Raw genomic sequence first — 21,590 nt, forward strand, 5'->3', positions numbered from 1 at the left:
GTGTATAATGAATTAGCATCCAGGTATCAGATGATAGTCAACAGAGGACAGACAATCCATGGAGGTCGTCAATGTCACGTGATCACTCCCAACCAGGAATCTCCCCAGGCAGGATATTCAAACCACAGTGGAGTGGATGGTAAAGGATAGAGAAGAGAGAAGTGTGAGTTGGTGGTGAGTTAGCAACAAATGACAGTAACTGAACAGAGAACTAGACATTTCCAGCGGCTCTAACTACTGCAGCGTTACTAATGGTGAGGGGAGTGTTGTTAAAGGCTTGAATGTATAAGTAGGTTTAAATACTGATACTGTGTCTGAATCCCATACCATTCCTCTGAAGATTGTTCCAAAGATTCCTGGAGCAAGAACATGCAAAGCTTTATAGGTGACAAGCAGAATCTTGAAGTCAAATTAACTGGAAGCCATTGCAAAGAAGACAATACAGGAGTAATTATATCTTCTAGTGCATGTAAGAACCCAGAGGTTAATTCAATGAAGCAGCAGAGCAACCAGAAAACAGAATTGTAGTAATCCAGTCTAGATGTTATGAATGTGCGAACAAATTTCTCTGAATCAAAGATGGAGAGAAACCTCCTAACTCTAGCAATCTTTCTAAGGGGGAAATACGCCATATTTAAAGTTTTTTGAATGTGAGAATCAAATGACAAATCAGCATCAAAAGTCACACCCAAACTCTTTACAGATGTACTAGGGCCACTTGATTAAGCCCAGGGGTGATTGAAATGGTTTGATTCCTACCTTGACGAGCGGTCTTACCAAGTGACTCGGAAAGGATCCACATCTGCTTCTCAACTGGTGTCCCGAAAGGCTCAATACTCGGTCATCTAATTTTCTCCCTCTACACGAGATCACTTGGTGAGGTCATTTACTCACATGGATTATGACAGGTGCCCGGGGAGCAGTGTGTGGGGACAGTGCTTTGCTCTGTTAATCTGTGATAGACTCTGACTATGGCTGTACGTACATACAACAGAAGTATATTTCTGCCTTAACAGTGGCACATAGTTCAGTTTTTTTAGAGTGTCATGGATGTTTCTTGTGATTTTTTTTTTGTTTCTTGTGATTGCCAACTGGAGTGTCAGCGTGGGCTTGAGCATGGACTTGAAGATGACCATAAATCTCTCGCTTTTGTTTCAAGAACTGCTGTTATTTGCCAGGCCGTCTGTACATTCTCAAGATTAGGCCTTTTCTTTCACAACAGGCTACGCAGCTCCTCATCCAGGCAACGGTCATCTCTAAACTCGACGATTGTAACTCTCTCCTGGCTGGAGCCTCTGCAGTCACCATAAAACCACTCCAGATGGTCCAAAATGTGGCAGCCCGCCTCATCTTCAACCAGCCGAAACACACCCATGTCACGCCTCTTCTCACCTCTCTCCATTGGCTCCCGGTAGCTGCTTGCATTGAGTTTATGCTTGATGCTTTCCTATAGGGCTGTAAATGGAAGTGCACCCTCTTATGTCGACACACTACTAGCTAGCTACACTCCTGCACGCCCTCTCAGATCTGCAAATCAAGTCAAGTCAAGTCAAGTCAACTTTATTGTCAATTCTGCCACATGTACAGGACATGCAGATAATTGAAATTACGTTACTCTCTGACCCATAAAAGTAACATTAAATACAAAAACAGTAACAGTAACGATGAAATGAAATGAGACTGAAAATACCCTCTTCACAGGGTCTCTGATCCCAATCGACTCTATTCTCCTTTGTTTTCCCTGGCTGGTGGAACAACTTGCCCTGCTCCATTCGACTAGCCGAGACTACCACCACGTGTAAGAAGCAGTTGAAAACCCACTTGTTTAAAAAGTATTTCAGACGAGTCTAACACTAACACATGCACATGCACACACACTGCACAAAATTAAAGAAAAATAAAATAAAATTAGTCTAGCACTTAACAATTCCCTAGCATGTTCTATTCCTGACAAGTTAGGCCTTATCAGGGCTCTTAGTTTTGCGCCAGGTATTAAACCTCCCTACCATGGTGACGGGAGTCCAAGATTCGTTCCACGGTGTAGACAGGTCCACGGTCAATGATCTGTGGCGGCAAATCTGGAGCTGGCAGGTGAAGAGTGAATTGAAAGTCAAGTGAAAGTAAACTGATTGTGATACACTGCAGCACAATATACGGTGTCTCCTCTGCTATTAACCCATCACCCTTAATGAGCAGTGGGCAGCCATGACAGGTGCCCGGGCAGCAGTGTGTGGGGACGGTGCTTTGCTCAGTGGCACCTCAGTGGTACCTTGGCGGCTCAGGATTCAAACCGGCAACCTTCTGATTACAGGGCCACTTCCTTAACCACTAGGCCACCACTGCCCCCCAGGTGAGGTGAAGAAGGTTTGAGTTGACTGACATGAAACACTGGATGAGATGGTAGGTGGACAGAGACGGTTGAGGAGTCAGAACAGCCTGATGACCCAAGGGGACAGCTTGGGTGACTCAGTCCGGAGGTGGAGGTCCTAGGTGGAGAGCCACACTCGCTGGCCCATTTGGAATCGCAGTCATCAAGGATGCCGATGATCATGTTGGGCTTTGGTTTGACGTGTGGAGGTGAGAAGGGCAGACTGCGCTTTCCTCCAGGCGCGTCTGCAGCCACGGTTCTGCAGATGTGAAAGAGGATAAGAGGGTGTGCAGGGCTCCTTTGAGAAGTAGTCCACTATGGTCAGGATGGTGCTAAGGCTGTCCGCTTCTGCTGGCAAGGCTGCCCGCTTCTGGGAGTCCAGTGACAAAGTCCAAGGCCAGGGGTGTCCAGGGACGATGAGGTATCAGTAGAGTACATAGGGGACCGACAGCTGTAGTGGTGGGATTCTTGGACACAAACGTCACAGGCATCAATGAAGGCCTGCACATTCCCTGGCCAACGACAGCCACCAGAACACCAGACAAATGAATAATGCAGTCCGTTGGCATCCTGGATGACCGGAGAGGGCGGAGGAGTGACCACAATGGAGGATGGCAGATCGACAAGAGTCAGGGACATACAGGAACCCTGGTGGGATATTGGATGGGTCGGTGTTAGACACCTGGGTGGCCCGGACCTACGATGAGGCTGGTCAGAAGGATGGGTGCATGCGAGTCACAGGGGCGAGTTGTTGTGAAAGGGCGTCTGCTTTGGTGTTTGGGAGCCGGAATGGTAGGACAAGTGTAAGTTGAATTGCTCAAAGAAGATTGCCCACCTTGCCTGACAGGGGGTTAATTGCTCGGCTTGTCGGATGATGACGAGGTTTTGGTGGTCGTTCCAGACCAGAAAGGGGGTGTCACTCTTCCTCACCACTTGATGCCAGTAGTTCATTGTCCCCCAACCCATGGCCACACCCTGAAGTGAGATGGTGAAACCCAGGAATGTGGTGGAGCGGTGATGGAAAGCACATTTTTCCAACTTACGGTAAAGTCGGTGGGCTGGATGTGGGCTTCAAGGGTAGGTGAATAGATGAGGACGTTATCCAGGTAGGTGTACACACACCGTCCCAGCATATCATGAAGAGTGTTATTTATGTACTGCTGGAAGTTGTGCGGTGCGTTGCACAGACCAAAGGGGATGACGAGGGACTCAAATTGACCGTTGGGTGTGATGAAAGCGGTCCTCCACTCGTAGCCCTCTTGGATGCACATAAGGTTGTAGGTGGACCAGAGATCCAGTTTGGTGAAATATGAGGCACCCAAGAGGGCGTCAAGGGCAGAGGTGTCCGGTTCTTGACTGTGATTTTGTTGAGCCCGCTAGTTAATGCAGGGCCTTAATCTGCCATCCTACTTGGAGACGAAGAAGAACCCTGCCGCGGCTGTTGAGGTGGAAGGGCGGATGGTGCCATTTTGAAGTGCCTCTGTCACAAATGACCATGTGTTCTGCTTTGGATAAGGAGTAGAGATATCCTCGGGGTGAAATGGTTCCAGGCAGCAGATCAATGTCCATGTCGCCTGGTGTCACATTCTTAACCTGAGGGGTCTAAGAAACGTGACAAGGGTGTGGAGAGCAGGAGTCCGCTGTTTCACACACAATCAAACAAAGCATATAAACAGACACAATAGTTAACCAAAAGGGCACATAAAGCTAACAGGCTAACACAGGCTAACAACAAAAGAGTCTATCACACAAAGCAACAAGACACACGAATGAGATCCTCAACGGAGCTCCTTGCAGATCTCCGTGGACCCTGGGGACCTCCCAAAAGAGTAAGGGCCTAGCAGACCCTGGTGACCTCTCAAACACCATCCAAAGTCTCTTCATATAGGTGGTGGTGACCAATAGGCAGATGGTAGGTGGAGCTGGTAGGCTTCCACGAAGTCAACCTAAAAGAGACAGGACACAAACACAGCCAGCCACACAGAATACGTGGGAGCGTACGTCCAGGGACATAACACCCCCACCACCAAATATCAACCCTTTGGTTGATCCAAACAAGCACAAGATAACCCAATGAAATATGATTTCCCCCACTTCCACAAAAATACGAGATGTCATTGATGGGAAAAATAATAGGGCAAACTGGGAACTCCACACTGCTCTGGGGAATAATACCCTGAGAGACAGTATTCCCTCAAACAGATGCACCGCCATACGATAGCAGTCCTAGACTCAACCCGAACGGGAGCTTTACACAAAAGCACACTCAGCACTTACACATGGCGGACTCGGTCACGTTCCATTCCAGCCTCCTGCTCCAAATTTCTGAGCTCAAGTTCACTCTGACACTCCAGTTGGCAAAAGCTGAAGCTCCTGCACCATCTATTTGCGTTCTGGTTGAACTCTCACTGAATCGATCCACACTCACGCTTCTCCAATGAGCACTCACGGATTTTTATGTCCGCATCAGAGTCACTCACCGGACCGTCAGAAAGGCTTGACGAGAGCACATCAGCAGGCAGGACTGGGAAAAACGTTCCTATTAACCAACACGCTCCACAACTAAAACAGTAACCTTCCGCCAAAGAACCTCACTACTGAGAGTGAGCGAACATCACACGGCAATTCAAACAGAGTCTCTTTCAAACACTGTGCCAAACAAACTCATAAGGAGCACTAACGAATTTGTCCACAAAAATTATACAACGCTTCTACGACACACAAAACATCAAAATTCCCCACACACAAAACAAAAACGCTGAATACTGACAACCACCCCAGTTTACACAACTCCTCTCCACCGAACATGTATACCTGAAGCCACAAACACCTCAGCGTAATTGCAAATCCGGTCCTAAACCTGCCTAACACAAGCTATCTTAATCTACCTGCTCTTCGGAGGGTACCGATTGGAGGCAACTTTGAATGCTGAACGTCACCCTGGTCAGACCCCGAGTAGCTCCAAAAGAAATAAATAAATAAAGTGAAGTGATTGTCACTTGTGATACACAGCACACATTGCACACAGTGAAATGTCCTCTGTATTTAACCCATCACCCTGAGTGATCAGTGGGCAGCCATGACAAGCGCCCGGGGAGTGCTTTTACAAACAGTGCTTTTATTTACAGTGAGCTAACAGGTACAATAAAACAGCGGACTCAACACAGCTAACCAACATCAGTACAGCCTTAAGGAAGGGATGGTCCAGCGGGGATAACTCACAGGCTAACACAGGCTAACAACAAAAGAGTCTATCACACAAAGCAACAAGACACACGAATGAGATCCCCAAAGGAGCTCCTTGAAGATCTCCGTGGACCCTGGGGACCTCCCAAAAGAGTAAGCGCCTAGCAGACTCTGGGGACCTCTCGAACACCGTCCAAAGTCTCTTTATATAGGTTGTGATGACCAATAGACAGATGGTAGGTGGAGCTGGTAGGCTTCAACTCCTCCCACGAAGTCAACCTGAAAGAGACAGGACACAAACACAGCCAGCCACACAGAACACGTTGGAGCATACGTCCAGGGACCTAACACCTGGACAGTGCCGTGGAAGCCATGCAGCCTTGGACGTACTGAATATGGCATCCAGGTCATGGTAACAGGAGGGGACTGTGTCAAGGACGGGACGTGGAGATTCAGGTGCAGGATCGTGGTTGTGGAGTGCTGTGGCGGATGGCAGTGAGCTCTCCATTCCAGCACCACACCCGACAACCAGGACAAATGAGACTCACCACGTCATTAATCAAAAAAGCTCAACAGAGACTACATTTCCTGCAGAGGCGAAAACAGGCATGCCTCCCCCCAACCATTCTCACCACATTCTACAGCTGCATCCTGACCAGCTGCATCACTGTCTTGTACGACAACTGCAACACCTCTGACCGCAAGAGTCTACAGAGGATAGTGAAGACAGTCTCAGCTGTCTCTTTCACCAAAGCTTGCTAGAAAATGTAAAAAGCAAGAGCACTCTCTGGAAGTATTTAAGGTCGGGTTTGGGTGCAATTTTAATAATTTTAGTCTACTCTGTAGGGTCTCATTCATTAACTTCATGGGATAGACTGTTTTTGCTAGCCTGTGTTAGCCTGTGCTAACTTGTGTGGGCTTCTTTGTATGTTTCTGTTAGGTGGTCTTTTGTAACTTTTGATAGTGTTGCCTGGACCACCCCTTCCTTTAGGCTATCTCATGTTGTTTAGCTCTGTTGGGGTTACAGCTCTAGTCTGTAGAAGCATTACTGCTGCTTTTCAACTTCCTGGAGAAGCTTGGATGATACTGGGATGAACCAAGATTAACGTCCTAATGATAACCCACTTATAATGCAAGAAATGATCCATCTTTGAATATTTCGAATTAATCTGAACTGTAAATGCTTTGTCATTTTTGGTTGAATGACTTTATCATTCTATACTGAATGGTGATTGTCTGATTTACCACCATCTTGCCTATATATAGGAGTCGCGTCACCTTGTTTCCGCAATAGTATTTTGGGTTAAAAGTAGAGGTGGGCATAGATTAATTTTCTTAATCTAAATTAATCTCACTGTAATCTTGGAATTAATATAGATTAATCTCTATTTTAAATTAATCTACATTAATCTACATGAATCTAGATTAATCTAGATTAAAATGGCTCATTTGAATTCTGCCGAAGGCATTCAGAATATGTGTGCTACCCAAATAATGACTAAAAGTAAGTCTTTGAGAATGGGTTTCTCAAGACAGGTGGCGCATTAGACCAGGGGCTCATCTCCTGTTTCCAAAATGCATCACAAACTGCTTGAGAAAGCTGTTCTACTATGATAATTGGTGATGAAAATAAATTATGTTCAATGAGATGTACTTGTATTTACCAACTGTTTATTCAGTTAAATAGCTGCATCCTTGTTACCATGTCACGTTTGATGTGGTAATTTCACAGTTCGAAGACTCGTTCTCGCCCCCTACAGTGCAATTCGGCTAGGTATACATCCGCGCTAAAATATCAAGGTGAAAGTCATCATAGTGTAGCGGTTCTTCTGCGTTGTGTAACTTTTTGATTTCGTTTCTTGAACCACAAATGATGAGCTGACACCCAAGAGATTTTCTGTGCAAAGTGTATTCTGTACAAAAAGCAAGATCGCGCCAGAACATCGCGTCTTTCTGCACCTCTCTCTACAATACAGGGAGTGCAGAATTATTAGGCAAATGAGTATTTTGTCCACATCCTCCTCTTCATGCATGTTGTCTTACTCCAAGCTGTATAGGCTCGAAAGCCTACTACCAATTAAGCATATTAGGTGATGTACATCTCTGTAATGAGAAGGGGTGTGGTCAAATGACATCAACACCCTATATCAGGTGTGCATAATTATTAGGCAACTTCCTTTCCTTTGCCAAAATGGGTCAAAAGGACTTTACAGGCTCAGAAAAGTCAAAAATAGTGAGATATCTTGCAGAGGGATGCAGCACTCTTAAAATTGCAAAGCTTCTAAAGCGTGATCATCAAACAATCAAGCGTTTAATTCAAAATAGTCAACAGGGTCGCAAGAAGCGTGTGGAAAAAACAAGGCGCAAAATAACTGCCCATGAACTGAGAAAAGTCAAGCGTGCAGCTGCCAAGATGCCACTTGCCACCAGATTGGCCATATTTCAGAGCTGCAACATCACTGGAGTGCCCAAAAGCACAAGGTGTGCAATACTCAGAGACATGGCCAAGGAAAAAAAGGCTGAACACAAGCAGAAATGTCAAGACTGGGCCAAGAAATATCTCAAGACTGATTTTTCTAAGGTTTTATGGACTGATGAAATGAGAGTGAGTCTTGAGGGGCCAGATGGATGGTCCCGTGGATGGATTGGTAAAGGGCAGAGAGCTCCAGTCCGACTCAGACGCCAGCAAGGTGGAGGTGGAGTACTGGTTTGGGCTGGTATCATCAAAGATGAGCTTGTGGGGCCTTTTCAGGTTGAGGATGGAGTCAAGCTCAACTCCCAGTCCTACTGCCAGTTTCTGGAAGACACCTTCTTCAAGCAGTGGTCTGCATCCTTCAAGAAAAACATGATTTTCATGCAGGACAATGCTCCATCACACGCGTCCAAGTACTCCACAGCGTGGCTGGCAAGAAAGGGTATAAAATAAGAAAAACGAATGACATGGCCTCCTTGTTCACCTGATCTGAACCCCATTGAGAACCTGTGGTCCATCATCAAATGTGAGATTTACAAGGAGGGAAAACAGTACACCTCTCTGAACAGTGTCTGGGAGGCTGTGGTTGCTGCTGCACGTAATGTTGATGGTGAACAGATCAAAACACTGACAGAATCCATGGATGGCAGGCTTTTGAGTGTCCTTGCAAAGAAAGGTGGCTATATTGGTCGCTGATTTGTTTTTGTTTTGTTTTTGAATGTCAGAAATGTATATTTGTGAATGTGGAGATGTTATATTGGTTTCACTGGTAAAAATAAATAATTGAAATGGGTATTTATTTGTCTTTTGTTAAGTTGCCAAATAATTATGCACAGTAATAGTCACCTGCACATACAGATATTCCCCTAAAATAGCTAAAAATAAAAACAAACTAAAAACTACTTCCAAAAACATTCAGCTTTTATATTAATGAGTTTTTTGGGTTCATTGAGAACATGGTTGTTGTTCAATAATAAAATTATTCCTCAAAAATACAGCTTGGCTAATAAATTTTCAAATTCAAATTTTATTTGTCACATACACAGTCGTACACGGTATGATGTGCAGTGAAATGCTTTTTGCAACTGCTACAGACCACAGTATTGCAAATGTTGCAAGTAAACAATGAACCAATATGCAAATATTGCAAACATAACCAAGTATTACACTTTTACGTCTTTAACATAAAATATGTGTAACTGGTAGGGTGAGGGTGTGCAAATGAGTTACAGTTTTTTTTTTTTTACAATGTTTAAAGAAAAGTAAAAAGCGCAGAGTCATTTTGTGCAAAGTGATTTTGTGCAAAGTGGTTTTGTGCAAAGTGATTTTGTGCAAAAGAGTCCGGAGTGATTGGAGGTGAAAGTGCATGAGTTCTATGTACTGTTGTTGAGAGCTTGGACAGCCTGCGGGAAGAAGCTCCTCCTCATTCTCTCTGTGTTGGACTTCAGGGAGCGAAAGCGCTTCCCTGATCGCAGCAGGGAGAAGAGTCCATTGTTGGGGTGGGTGAGGTCCTTCACTATCTTCCTGGCCCTGGTGCAGCACCGTTTGCTGTAGATAGATTGAAGGTCAGGGAGCTTGGTACGGATGATTCGTTCGGCTGATCGAACCACCCTCTGTAGTGTTCGCCTGTCCTTCATGGTGCTGTTCCCGAACCAGGTTGAGATATTTCCCGTCAGGATGCTCTCTATGGTGCAGGAGTAGAAGTTCCTGAGCACCTTGGAGGGCAGTCTGAAGTCTCTCAGGCGTCTGAGGTGGTAAAGACGCTGCCGGGCCTTTTTCACCACGGTGTTGATGTGACAGGACTATGACAGGTCCTGCATGATGTAAACACCGAGATAATGGAAGCTGTCCACTCTCTCCACTGGGCTCCTGTTGATGACAGGGGTCTGGTAGGTCCTCTCCTGCTTTGTACTGAAGTCCACTATTAACTCCTTTGTCTTGCTGACGTTCAGGTTGAGATTGTTCCTCTGGCACCAGTTCGCCAGATTTCCAACCTCCTCCAGGTAGGCCGTCTCGTCGTTGTCAGAGATCAGGCCCACCACGACAGTGTCGTCAGCAAACTTGATGATGGTGGTGGAGTTAGTAGTGGCTGTACAGTCATGGGTGTACAGGGAGTACAGCAGGGGGCTCAAAACGTAGCCCTGGGGGGCTCCAGTGCTGAGGGTGATGGAGGTTGAGACATGTCCACCCATCCTTACTGCCTGTGGTCTCCCGGTTAGGAAGTTGGAGATCCACTGACAGAGAGCTGAGTCCCAGGTGCTCCAGCTTGGTGGTGAGTGTGGAAGGGATTATTGTGTTAAATGCTGAACTGTAGTCAATGAAAAGCATTTTAACATAATTTCCCTTCCGAGTGTCCAGGTGGGTGAGTGCAGTATGGAGGAGATGTGATATGGCGTCATCCGTGGACCGGTTGGGACGGTACGTAAACTGTAGTGGGTCGAGTGTATCTGGTAATGAAGAAATGATGAAGTCTCTGACCAGCCGTTCAAAGATCTTCATCACTACTGAGGTGAGGGCTACAGAGTGGTAGTCGTTGAGGGAGGCAGGATGGGTTTTCTTGGGGACCGGAACAATGATGGACTCCTTGAAGCATGTGGGGATTACCGACTGAGATAGAGAGAGGTTGAATATCTCTGTAAGCAAAGGTGCTAGCTGGTCCGCGCAGGCTCTGAGGATTCTGCACTCCCTGTATACAGTATTAAAAGAACATAAAAATATATTCACAAAATAACACACATGCAAAATATTCCTAATATGTACATAAATTAAAATGAAAGAAGCTCTCACAGCTCACGCCATGTGTCCAAGAGACCTGAACCGGGTCTCAAAAACAAAATAAAAGTCTTTAGGAAATAAGGAACTAAAAGACACAAGAAAGAAGAAATATACTTATAAATCTAGGGTAACCATTTAACTCCGGCACAATAGCTTGCGTAGTATAGACCCAGCTCCCAACCCAACTTTGTGAATTTTTTTTATCGCCGATAAAAGTCTCACGTTAACGCAGCACGTTTTTTAATCGCGCGATAAGAGTCTCACAGCACGTTAACGCCGATAACGGCCCACCACTAGTTAAAAGGTGGGTCTCTCTCTTTTTTTTAAAACAGAGTAGGGCTTTAAAAAAAAGTAGGGCTTGCTGGTGGAACAGATGGGACCACAGGATCAAAAGGTGAGTTTCTTTCCGTAGGTCCCTGAGAAGCCTCTCTCCAGTAGCTCTCTCCATAATATTCTGAACTAGAAGCCAAAATTCCAGGGGAAATTTTGATGGGTCTGTCCAGGCATTGGTCACAGCTGCGGGCATGGGATTTGTAAAATGGGGCTTCTTTACTGTGGTACTGCAGTATCACTTCAAAGAAGTTTTATTTTACAAATCCGTTGTTTCTTTACGTTTGACGGTCTTCGCGTGGCGGTCTTTAACGTAAGACATGTTCTTTTTTGCCATTCTCAGCACAATAATAAATGGTCTGTCTTCCTGACAGACCCAATTAAAAGGTTGGTGTCTTTGTGTAGGTCTTGGAGAAGCTTCTCTCTAATAGTTCTTTTCATAGTATTCTTGATTAAAAGGTGGGTCTATATAATAAAGAATATTCTCTTTAATAGTTCTCTTCATAGTATCCTGGATTAAAAGGTGGGTCTCTCTGAAGAGGTCCTGGAGGATCAAGTAGTATTCTTCAAAATAGACCCTTAAAGTTGGGCTTGCTGGTGATGCAAATGGGACCACGGGATCAAAATGTAGGGTCTCTTTCCATAGGTCCCTGAGTTGCCTCTCTCCAGTAGTTCTGTTTGTACTATTCTGAATTAAAAGGTGGGTCTCTTTGCATAGGTTTTGGAGAAGCTTCTCTCTTAATATTTTCATAGTATTCTGGATTAAAAGGTGGGTCTCTCTGCATAGGACCTCACCTAATCAGCATGCTTTATTTGTTTCAACCCCAGTACACAATACCCAGTACTCGTGTAACCGTAGGCTCCTCAGGAGATGTTCCCGCTGAGCGGACGGGGTTTATTTCTCTTTTAGGTAAGTTTACCTAAATATCTGAATTAATTTGCAGCATACTCAGACACCAGAAAAACAAAAGAAGACGTACAAGAGGAAGAAGGTGGAGCCTGTGAACAATGTGCCTCTCAATTGGCTAATACTGCTCAGGGGCACAAGTGAGGTTAACCCCTTGCTTACTGAATCTAATTAGAGTGAATTTCCTATTGTTCTTTTATAGAGTGTATATCACATGGGTTACAATAAGGTTGAACTCAATCCGCTAAAGTGCCACTGAGCAAAACACCATTTTAATAATAGTTATTTTCATAGAATTCTGGATTAAACGGTGGGTCTTTCTGTATAGGATCTTAAGAAGAATCTTTTCTCAAGTAGATCTCTCTAAAGTAAAAAGTTGAAGAAGGGCTTAATGATGGCACAGATGAGACCACTGGATCTCTTTCTGTGGGTTCTGGAGAAGTCTCTCTCTAATATTTATTTTTATAGTATTCTGGATTAAACGGTGGGTTACTCTGGATGGGTCCTGAAGAATCTTCTCCCAAGTAGTTCTTTCTAAAGTAAAATGTTGAAGCAGGGCTTAATTGTGGCGCAGATGGGTCCACTGGATCTCTTTCTGTAGGTTCTTGAGAAGTCTCTCTCCAGTAGTTTACCATGTAGTGTTCTGGATTAAATGGTGGGTCTCTTTGCGTTAAATCTGGAGAAGCTCCTCTCTGTTACCCAAATGATTTGCCTAAAAAACATGGGCAAAACAATTACTTTAACCACTTTAGGAATCTCTTGATTCCTTTTATCAGTTTGAGTTTCCATCTCTTTTCAAAGGCAATAATTTCCCCCTGTTTCTTTTTAGGACATATTGGGGTGGTGATATGTGGATTATTATGACTGAAATCATTCATTTTTAGAAAGAAATCAGAACTGCAAATGCCTTATATATTTTGTTGTTGGTGACTTTATCTGCCATTGGTGATTGTCTTTTTTACAATGTAATTCTTTGGCAATTCACCATCAGCTGCCTGGTTACGGCATTTTGCAGATGCTTTTTTTCACAACCACACCCAAATAGTGTTATGTACAACATACAACAAAACTAACAGGAGAAACACTACGCAAGCAAGAGAATATGTACAACAGGAGAGTACACCACCAAGAAGGACTTACAACCAAAACACAATACAAGAACAGAATATCCACAGAAATGCTTAATATAAAAATGTTCAACAATGATATTCTCTACTAATACCAAAACTGCTAATATGCACTGCTCCTTACCCAGTTCTTTTATTTGGGTAAAAAGAAACCAACATTTTAATTTTTCTTATTTAACTTGCTATAATCTTGACAAACATGACTGGGGACAGAAAAAAAAGAGAAGTTGAGTAACTACTAATTGTAAGTCGCTCTGGATAAATGCTGTAAATGTAAATGTAAATCAAGAAGAACTGAACATCGTGAGAAACTGTAACCTAATTGCCGTGGTGACCCCCATTATGGACTTCATGACCTTCTCGCAATAGTTATCAGCCATCCCTAACGTGCAGTTTCAAATCAGTCTGAATTCAAAATGCACCGCTTCATACCTGTATAGCTGGACTTAAATCAAAACCTTGTGGTATACACCACAAGCTCTATTAAATTGCAAATAACCTTACATTTAAAATTCAAAAGTACAGTCAGGAGAATAAGCATAAGTGAGTATTTTGTTTGTACTAGAGACGTTATGTGTATTTAGTCCAGACGTAATGACGTAAAGGTGAGTCTGTAATTGTCGCTTGATGATGGGAACCGACTTGGCCATTATGTGTCACGGTACCAGCGCGGGACCAGAACGTGAGCGCGCCTTGGAAGAAACGAGAATCCCCGGTGCGATTGGATACAAGGAGGCAGGTAAGTTTCCTCCGGTTTAATCTGCGAACGTGTGTCGGCGTGAGCCGCAACACCCCACTGATGATGGCGTTCGCCTTAGGGCAGGATTTGGGAAGGGACAGGATGATGAGGGAAAGGTGACAGGGGAGGAGACAAAACAGGAGAGATCTTACTTGGGACAAGGTGACTGAGAGCCGAACCTGACAAAAGCCAATCAATGACTGAGCAGCTGGCAGTGGCCATCTTGCCAATTTATTGAAGACGCGTTACCTCGTCTCCGTGTTGCTCCCGGTCACGTGGAGGGAATCAAGTGACATTATGATTGTAAGAGGAAGTTGGTTCCGGTGCTGAAGGTCTTACTTTTGCTTTTTTTATGAGCGGAGGCTCAAGATGAGAAGTTCTTGATGCTCTGTGACAATAAGAAGTGACCCGCTGTTTGATCAGCGGTAAGAGAGAGCGGAAGGAAGACAAGAGTAAATGTTTTAAACTTAACACGGGCAGCCACAGGAAGCCAGTGCAGTTTTTTTTTCCTATTTTGCGTTGTGACAACCATCAGCATTTCCCAATTTATCGTATCGTTCCGATGGATGAATTTACATTTCAAATCCAGCAATTACAGCCTCGAACAAAGACATTGGTTCTACATAGTTTCACCTTTCAATGATATAATAATATAAACATTTTATTATAAACTTTGTAGAATATGAAAAGCAAGTAAGAAATATTGCCAACAGTTGCCAACTGTAAAGGTAATTTCATACAAATCTTTATTTAAATTGCGTTTTGTAAATAATACGTTCCATTTAGAAACTGTCACTTCAAATAAAGAGACGTCATTGTTTTAATCTATTTACAAACAATATATTGAATATTAGCATATATTAGTATTAGTTACAGCACGTCCCCATCACGCTTCTTTACGTGGAATGGTGCATTCTTGGGGCGCAGTTCATTTTTTGTCCTTGCACCCATTTTCCACCCAACTTAGATCTTGGAATACCACCTGCCAGAACGTTTCCACTCAGGTTCTGCAGGTGGCAGCAGTGGACCACTGTAACGAGAGCAAGAAGAACACAACACCGTAAGGAACTGTAACCTAATCACAGTGGTGTGCCAGTGCAGGACCTACACCAAGAAGGTGTCTTACCACTCCATAATGACGGCGGCAATCAGGACAGAGGATCGAGTTCATGGGGTTAAGAGTTGCATGACCCTGCTTTTCTTGGCAAATGTCTTAATTCTCCCCCAGGTCTGATCAAGACAAAGGGTGTTTGAATTGTCCTTGTCTTGCCACACGGGATGGCGATAAATTGTAAACAATTGTAAACATGGCCAGTTGTACCGGATTCCAGCCATCTCTTGAAATGCAGTGTTTCAAATCAGCCTGAATTCAAAACGCACCGCTTCATAACTGTACTGCTGGATCCCCCCCAATCCAGATCTTGGAATACCACCTGCCAGAAATGTTCCAGTCAGGTTCTGCAGGTGGCGGCAGTGGACCAGTGGATCTTCGACCGCTGTCAGGAGAGATCACCGGCCACACCAAGCACAAAACATAGACCTTGCGCTAGCCATGCTGTTCCGGCAAAGTCCTGGAGTCATATAGCTCCCACTACGTTGGACCTAATTTCACATGAGCAAACCACGGTCACCCAGTGCTGACCACAGGAGGGTAGCATTGCCTAAAAAAAAACAACAACAAAAAACTAGATAAGAGTGAATGTGTGCATCTTTTCTTCATTTTGCCACCAGAATGGACGTGTCGAACCCTCCCTGGGATAAAAGCACGTGGAAATGTTCCTCCTCCAAGCCAAGGCTGCCACCTGTTAGAGCTCGGCCTGATTAGAGGCTATAAAAACCACGTTTATCTACACGCTTGTTAAGCAAGTCCTCCTGTGCTTCCATGTCTCGGTGTCCCAACAGTGCCACCACAGGACAATTACTTTTGTTTTAGGCGTTTAAAAAAAAAAAAAAAAAGTTTAGAGGTGCCGTTAAAACAACAGACATTATGCCTCTGTTTATGTGTGTACACGCAATGCGGCACCCCATCTCACGTCCCTGCTTTCGACCAGGATCAGTAACTGCCAACCAGAGTCTGGTTCACGTTCCGTTTTTTACATGAGAAAGGAGACTTCCGAAGTGTCATTAAACACACTGGTTCGGGCCCGTATCACCTTTTACCCCGTTTGGTAACTGGTCTGAAGCACGGTTAGTGAAGAGAAGTGCACATTTCAGCCACGGTAATGTGAAATAGACACTTGCAGTCACTGGATTGCAGTCACAAAAAAAAAAGTAAGACAAAGAAAATGTTTACAGCGTGCTACAGGGCAGGATAAGATTACCTTGCTTTAAGATGTTTTTTACGCTGATCAAAAAGACAAAAAAAGAGCCTCTCTGTGCCTCGGAGCAGGTTTTCATTTGGACCTGACATGTGGCTTTTATATAAGAATTAGTCAAATTCTTCCTTCCTGGCAGAGTAAACCTTAAACAGGTTGTGGTGTTTTTTCGCTCTCTCTCTCTCCCGCTCTCTCTCTCTTTTTTTTTTTTTTTTTTGTTGCCTTCGCTGCTGCAATGGGCCCACCACCTGGACGGGTCCGAGACGAAGGACGAAGTGCAAATCGTCCTTCCAGTAACTGACCAAATAGATATTTATAACCGGCTGCTCACCTCCCCCCCCTGCTGTGCCGTCCACCGCTGCGGCTGGGACGGCGGCAGTCACGACGCTCCTGGCTTTGTTCTTAAACAAAGAGATCTGCCCCTCATCTGCCCGTAATTGGGCCGACCTTTGGAATGTGCTTGATGTCTCCGCGTGGCCGTTACTGCGACGACGGGGATGCTGGGAGATGGGGTGGAAACCCCTCTTGCTGGGGCTCCGCCGCCGAGTGCCTCTGCAGAGATCAGAACCGACTGAAGGTTGCTTTATGCCTTCATGATTTCACTGTGGAAATAAGACAGGACTCCGTGGTGCTAATTTGTGCAGGGACTGTTTTGGGGTGGGGTGGGGGTGGGGGGGTGAGCACAGGACAGACACGGGTGATGGGCGGATGGGCACCGTTCCCTGGGAGCCTCCACCGCGGCGGCTCCATTTCCCCCCCGGCCGTCTGGGCCCCAGGTGCCAGGTGGCTCGTTGGGCCATTGACTCCATCCCCAGTGCAGCCTGGCCCAGCCTTAATGGCCTCCTCCAGGGCTGCCGGCCATTGTGATTCACCCCCACCCCCCGGCAATTCACATGTCTGACATCCCTCCACGCCGGAGCCTGGGCCCATATGTACGTGTGGGTTCTGGGCGGCGTCCTTTCAGTTGCTTGACCCCTGAAGGATGTAAAAAAAAAAAAAAAAAGCACAATAGGTGTTATCTGTCGCTACTGGATTGTGCCACATCTGGTGCTGATTATAAAAATGTAATAAACGCATGCGCACCGACATCTGACTTCCTGTGTCAGACGTCACCCTTTTTGATCTGCCTCTGAGCTGAACCTTGGCTGATAAACCACACCCTTGCTCCACGAGCAGGACGAGACGGCCTGTATCCTGGTTTACATCTTTACAGGGGCCTGTGAATGGAAAAGGGGGCGGGGCATCCCGACCAGGGCGGATACTGTACAGGCCTTTGAAAGGCGGGCGCCGTCAGGAGGGACTGTGAAGTGGCCGTAGGTGCAAGTTTTGATTCGTGACCAAATAGAGCCAAGGGGCTCCAAGAGACGTGCGAGGGGGTGCGGTGCCTCATGAGGTCGGGGTAGAACAGGACAGCATGAAAATTACAAACCCGACTAAATAATTACTTGATAGTGACGCTGAACATTTCGGAATTTCTCGACTCGGCATTAGTCACTTTCACCTCGCGTAAAAAGCCAACGCGCTGCTAAAACCGACAGCGGCGAGGCATACGTGTCAAGGAGATTAATGGAACGTCTGTGCTCGGGGGGGTGGGGTGGAGAGAAAGAGACTGTCTGCTGAGGTGAAAGGTGGCCTTGAGAAAACATTTACGAGTGTTGTAAGGTTCACAAGGTATCATGTGTATTAAGCCCATCTCCGTCGTCCAAATATATATCGCAAATTCACCACCCCGAGGCTATAAACGTACTTTCCATGATCCCGGGACATCAGAATTTGTACCTCGTCAGGGGAAAAATGACGCAAAAATATGCCAGAGAGTCGAAAATAAAAACCGCGGCACGGTGCTTGAGATGAGATGAATGGGGCGTGTTGCAGTGTTACTTTAGAATGATGCATTTTCATTGGCCAGGAGCATCACGGCCTTTTTTGACGTTCATATAACTGTGTGTTAGCGTGAAGTTCATTATTAGTTCTGTGTCGTATTAAATTTTCTTTTGACAGACGTCAAGGAAAAGTTTGGATATGTGTCACGAACAAAAGAACTGGAGGTTCTTTAGTGTTCCGCTCCAATGCTCACTACACATTTAAATGCCTTCTAAGGTATGTTGATTTGTTTTGTCTCCTGCCAAATTTGCATAATTAGCTGTCGTGCAAAAAACGCTGCAAGCACCGCCTTCTCTAAACGTACAAAATGTTTTAATTCATGTATTTAATTTCTGTACACACTTCAGAAGTCTGTCCCCAACTTGTTAATGCAATCTACTGTGTGTGTGTGTGTGTGTGTGTGTGTGCTATTTAATAGAAAATACAATGTTGTTTGTTTGGATTCAGGGTGTAAAAAACCCCAAGGGTCCCTTTTGCGATTGACGTAGAAGACTTTGGGGAGGTGAGGGTCATGCTGTCTTGTTTAACCCCGGAACGTTCCTTCAGAAGAGCCCTGGCGGAACGTTCTGGGTCACGGCTGCTCTGTACCCCTGTCGTGTACAGCTTCATCGCTGGCATCGGCCTGCCTCCGAGAGGAGCTGCATCTGGTTTGAGAATGCACCCCTGGCCTTCCACTCCTCCACCACCACCTCCAAGGACCTTAGAGATTGTGCTTCCATCCTTCTGAGGCTCTGGCCGCTGTCCTTAATGGATGACAGATGTCTCTGAAATGAGGCTGTAGCGTGAGTGTGTTTCATGTTAGCTCGCAGCGTGATGAGCAAGGGAGCAGCTGGAGATGAACAAAACCGCTCGGGCCCTCACAATGCCTCCATTTATTATCCCCGGGTACATTTCGGGCTGCAACGCACCCCTGCCTTTCCGAGTAATATATTGGTATTAATAAAGCAAAACAAAGGAAAACATTCTGTACGAGGAGCAGCCCCGCTCTCCATTCTCACAATAAATCTTGCGGCGGATTCAATGGTCGGATGATCTTTGGTAACATTTCGCTGGGTTAAAATACAATGAGCGATTTAGGACCGTTGTCGGTCCGAGCCCCCCGAAAGTGCTTCAGCTGCAGGCAGAAGTGGTGGTAGTGGTATATAGTGGTAGTAGCCTAGCACGTAACGCACTCGCCTGTGAACCAGAAGACCCAGGTTCAAACCCCACTTACTACCATTGTGTCCAGGGGGGGGGACTGTCCCTGTAACTACTGATTGCAAGTCGCTCTGGATAAGGGTGTCTGGTAATTGCTGTAAATGTAAACTTGCGTCCACTGCGTCCCTGCACCTTTTCGACCATGCAAAGTGAATGTGAATGCATGTTTGCACCTCATATAACGATATTATATCAATAGATTTAGCCTTTGTGGCTAAATATTGAGTTGCTACACTATTGAAAGTAGGGAAAACCAACCAAATACACGCGTTTTTGGTGCTTCCGGCATTTTCTTGTAACACCATAATGCAGAGACATATAAGGTCCGTGTGTGCTGGCATTTTGAAAGCAGTTAAATGAGTGGTGGATGCCGCAAAATGCCCACGCTCATCCGACCCGCAGAGCCGAACTAGTGTAAAAGGGAAGCGGTGACCCCGGGTGCAGCTTTGCGGCTTAGACGAGCCGCCCTCGATGAGGGATGGAATAATAGTTTGGTTTAGACTCTGCTGCCCGTCGGTAGGCCTCTGAGCAAAGTGGACCGGCGGCGGCGGCGGGGTGGGGTGGCTCGCCTCATTATCTCTCTCTCTCCATGTCGGGCCCTTAAGTCCATCTCTTCAGTGCCCGCTCTGTTTGTTTAGCGAGCGAGAGCCTTTTAAGCCACGTTCGGTCTAATGAGCCCATTATCTGCTAATGATCCACAAAGGGGGCCCTGCTTTCTCCATACCTCCCTCTGAACGTTGGACGCTAAGCTCTCGCTCTCCTCCTCTCTGTCTCGCACCCACTCTCTCGCACCACATCCTTCTCTCCAGGACCTTTATGGATCTGTTGGGAAAATCCCTATTAGGACCGTGATATTTATGCCGCTTTCACCGGCTTATGTAGCGTTCCTTTTTTTTTTTTTTTTTTTAACACAGGTGTATCCACATGAACCAAACAGCAGTCAGCCAATACATTAAAACCTCTGACATCTGGTTGAAGCATCTCCAACGCAGCAGGTTCCTGGTACACTGATTTTGGGCATTAAAGGATCCTTGAAGAAACAGCAGGGTCGCGTTAGCCCAAGGCTCCATAATGCAAAGATTCAGCGAATCCCACAGAAGAGCTACTTCTCTCACTAATTGCTGAATGCTGGTTATGGCAGGAAGGTGTATGGTGCTGGTCAGACAGGCCATGCTGATTCCTGTCCACCACCAAAAGCTCCTATAATGGGAGCAAGTCTGTGGTATGAACCAGTGGAAAGAAATCAGCAGAGGCTCCACCTCACAACTTAACATCTAATTATCAGACAGTATTAAGATGAATCCGGGCTTCATTAGGACCGACACGATATTTCATATCTGGTTTTAATGTTGTGGCCGGTCCATCTCTGTGTAGTAAAAGTTGCATACAGACCTGTGTGTGGATTTGAACCTACTATATATTTTTTGGTCATTCGGCTTTGGGCATAGTAAAGTAAATGAATAAAAAATATAAACAGCTTCTGCTACCAAGGGTAACAACTAAGATTGACCTGAAGCAGGTAGCAGTGACCTTTGTTCAGGGTTTTGCAGTATATTCTTCTTCCGTAGCCTCTTTGGCGCGTTAAAACACTTCCAGGTCTGAACCCCTGGCCTGGATTGACTTGGCAGGAGCCTTCACCTGCTGCTTTATCAGCTCTGGTCCATCTCAGACAAGACCCGGGCGAGCTGGAGATCCAGCCCCAGTAGCCGCAGGAATCTGCTGCAGATTAGCACTCTCCCTCGTCCATGCCAGGCCGCCCCGTTAATGCCGGGGCCCTTAATTACGGTGATCTGGTAATAGCGGAGAAAATGGCAGGAATGCTGTCCACATGGCTGTGCTCACGGCCGGATTAGCAGCACGAGCTTCTCTGCCCGAACCCCTGGGAGCTCAGGGGCGCTCTGCTCTCACAGCTGCTTTCGTCTCGCACTCAAGGAAAGGCGGGGTGGTGGGATCGGGAATTAATCTGCCGGGTGCTGGACCTTAATTCGGTTTAATGAAGGAGGTTTGCTTTCGAAAGACGCTGCACACACACACGTATCCGGAAACCGTGGCCCTTTATTGATCTGTTAGAACAATCCCTATTATGGCCAATTACATTATCCAAATCCACCCTCGTCTCATTCATTATTCGCCAATAAAAAGCGTTAGCAAAACATTTAAGCTTAAGCGCCAGGCTTCCGGGATATTTCAGCGTGAAAGCTCTAAGTCCAAAAGCTTTTTCATGTTTCTGTCTGGGGCCCGAGTCATGACCTCCTCCTTTGTGCTGCGGGGCTCCACAGCAGGCCTAGA

This window comes from Denticeps clupeoides, chromosome 1, assembly GCF_900700375.1.
Source record: "Denticeps clupeoides chromosome 1, fDenClu1.1, whole genome shotgun sequence".
NCBI classification, from domain to species: Eukaryota; Metazoa; Chordata; class Actinopteri; order Clupeiformes; family Denticipitidae; genus Denticeps; species Denticeps clupeoides.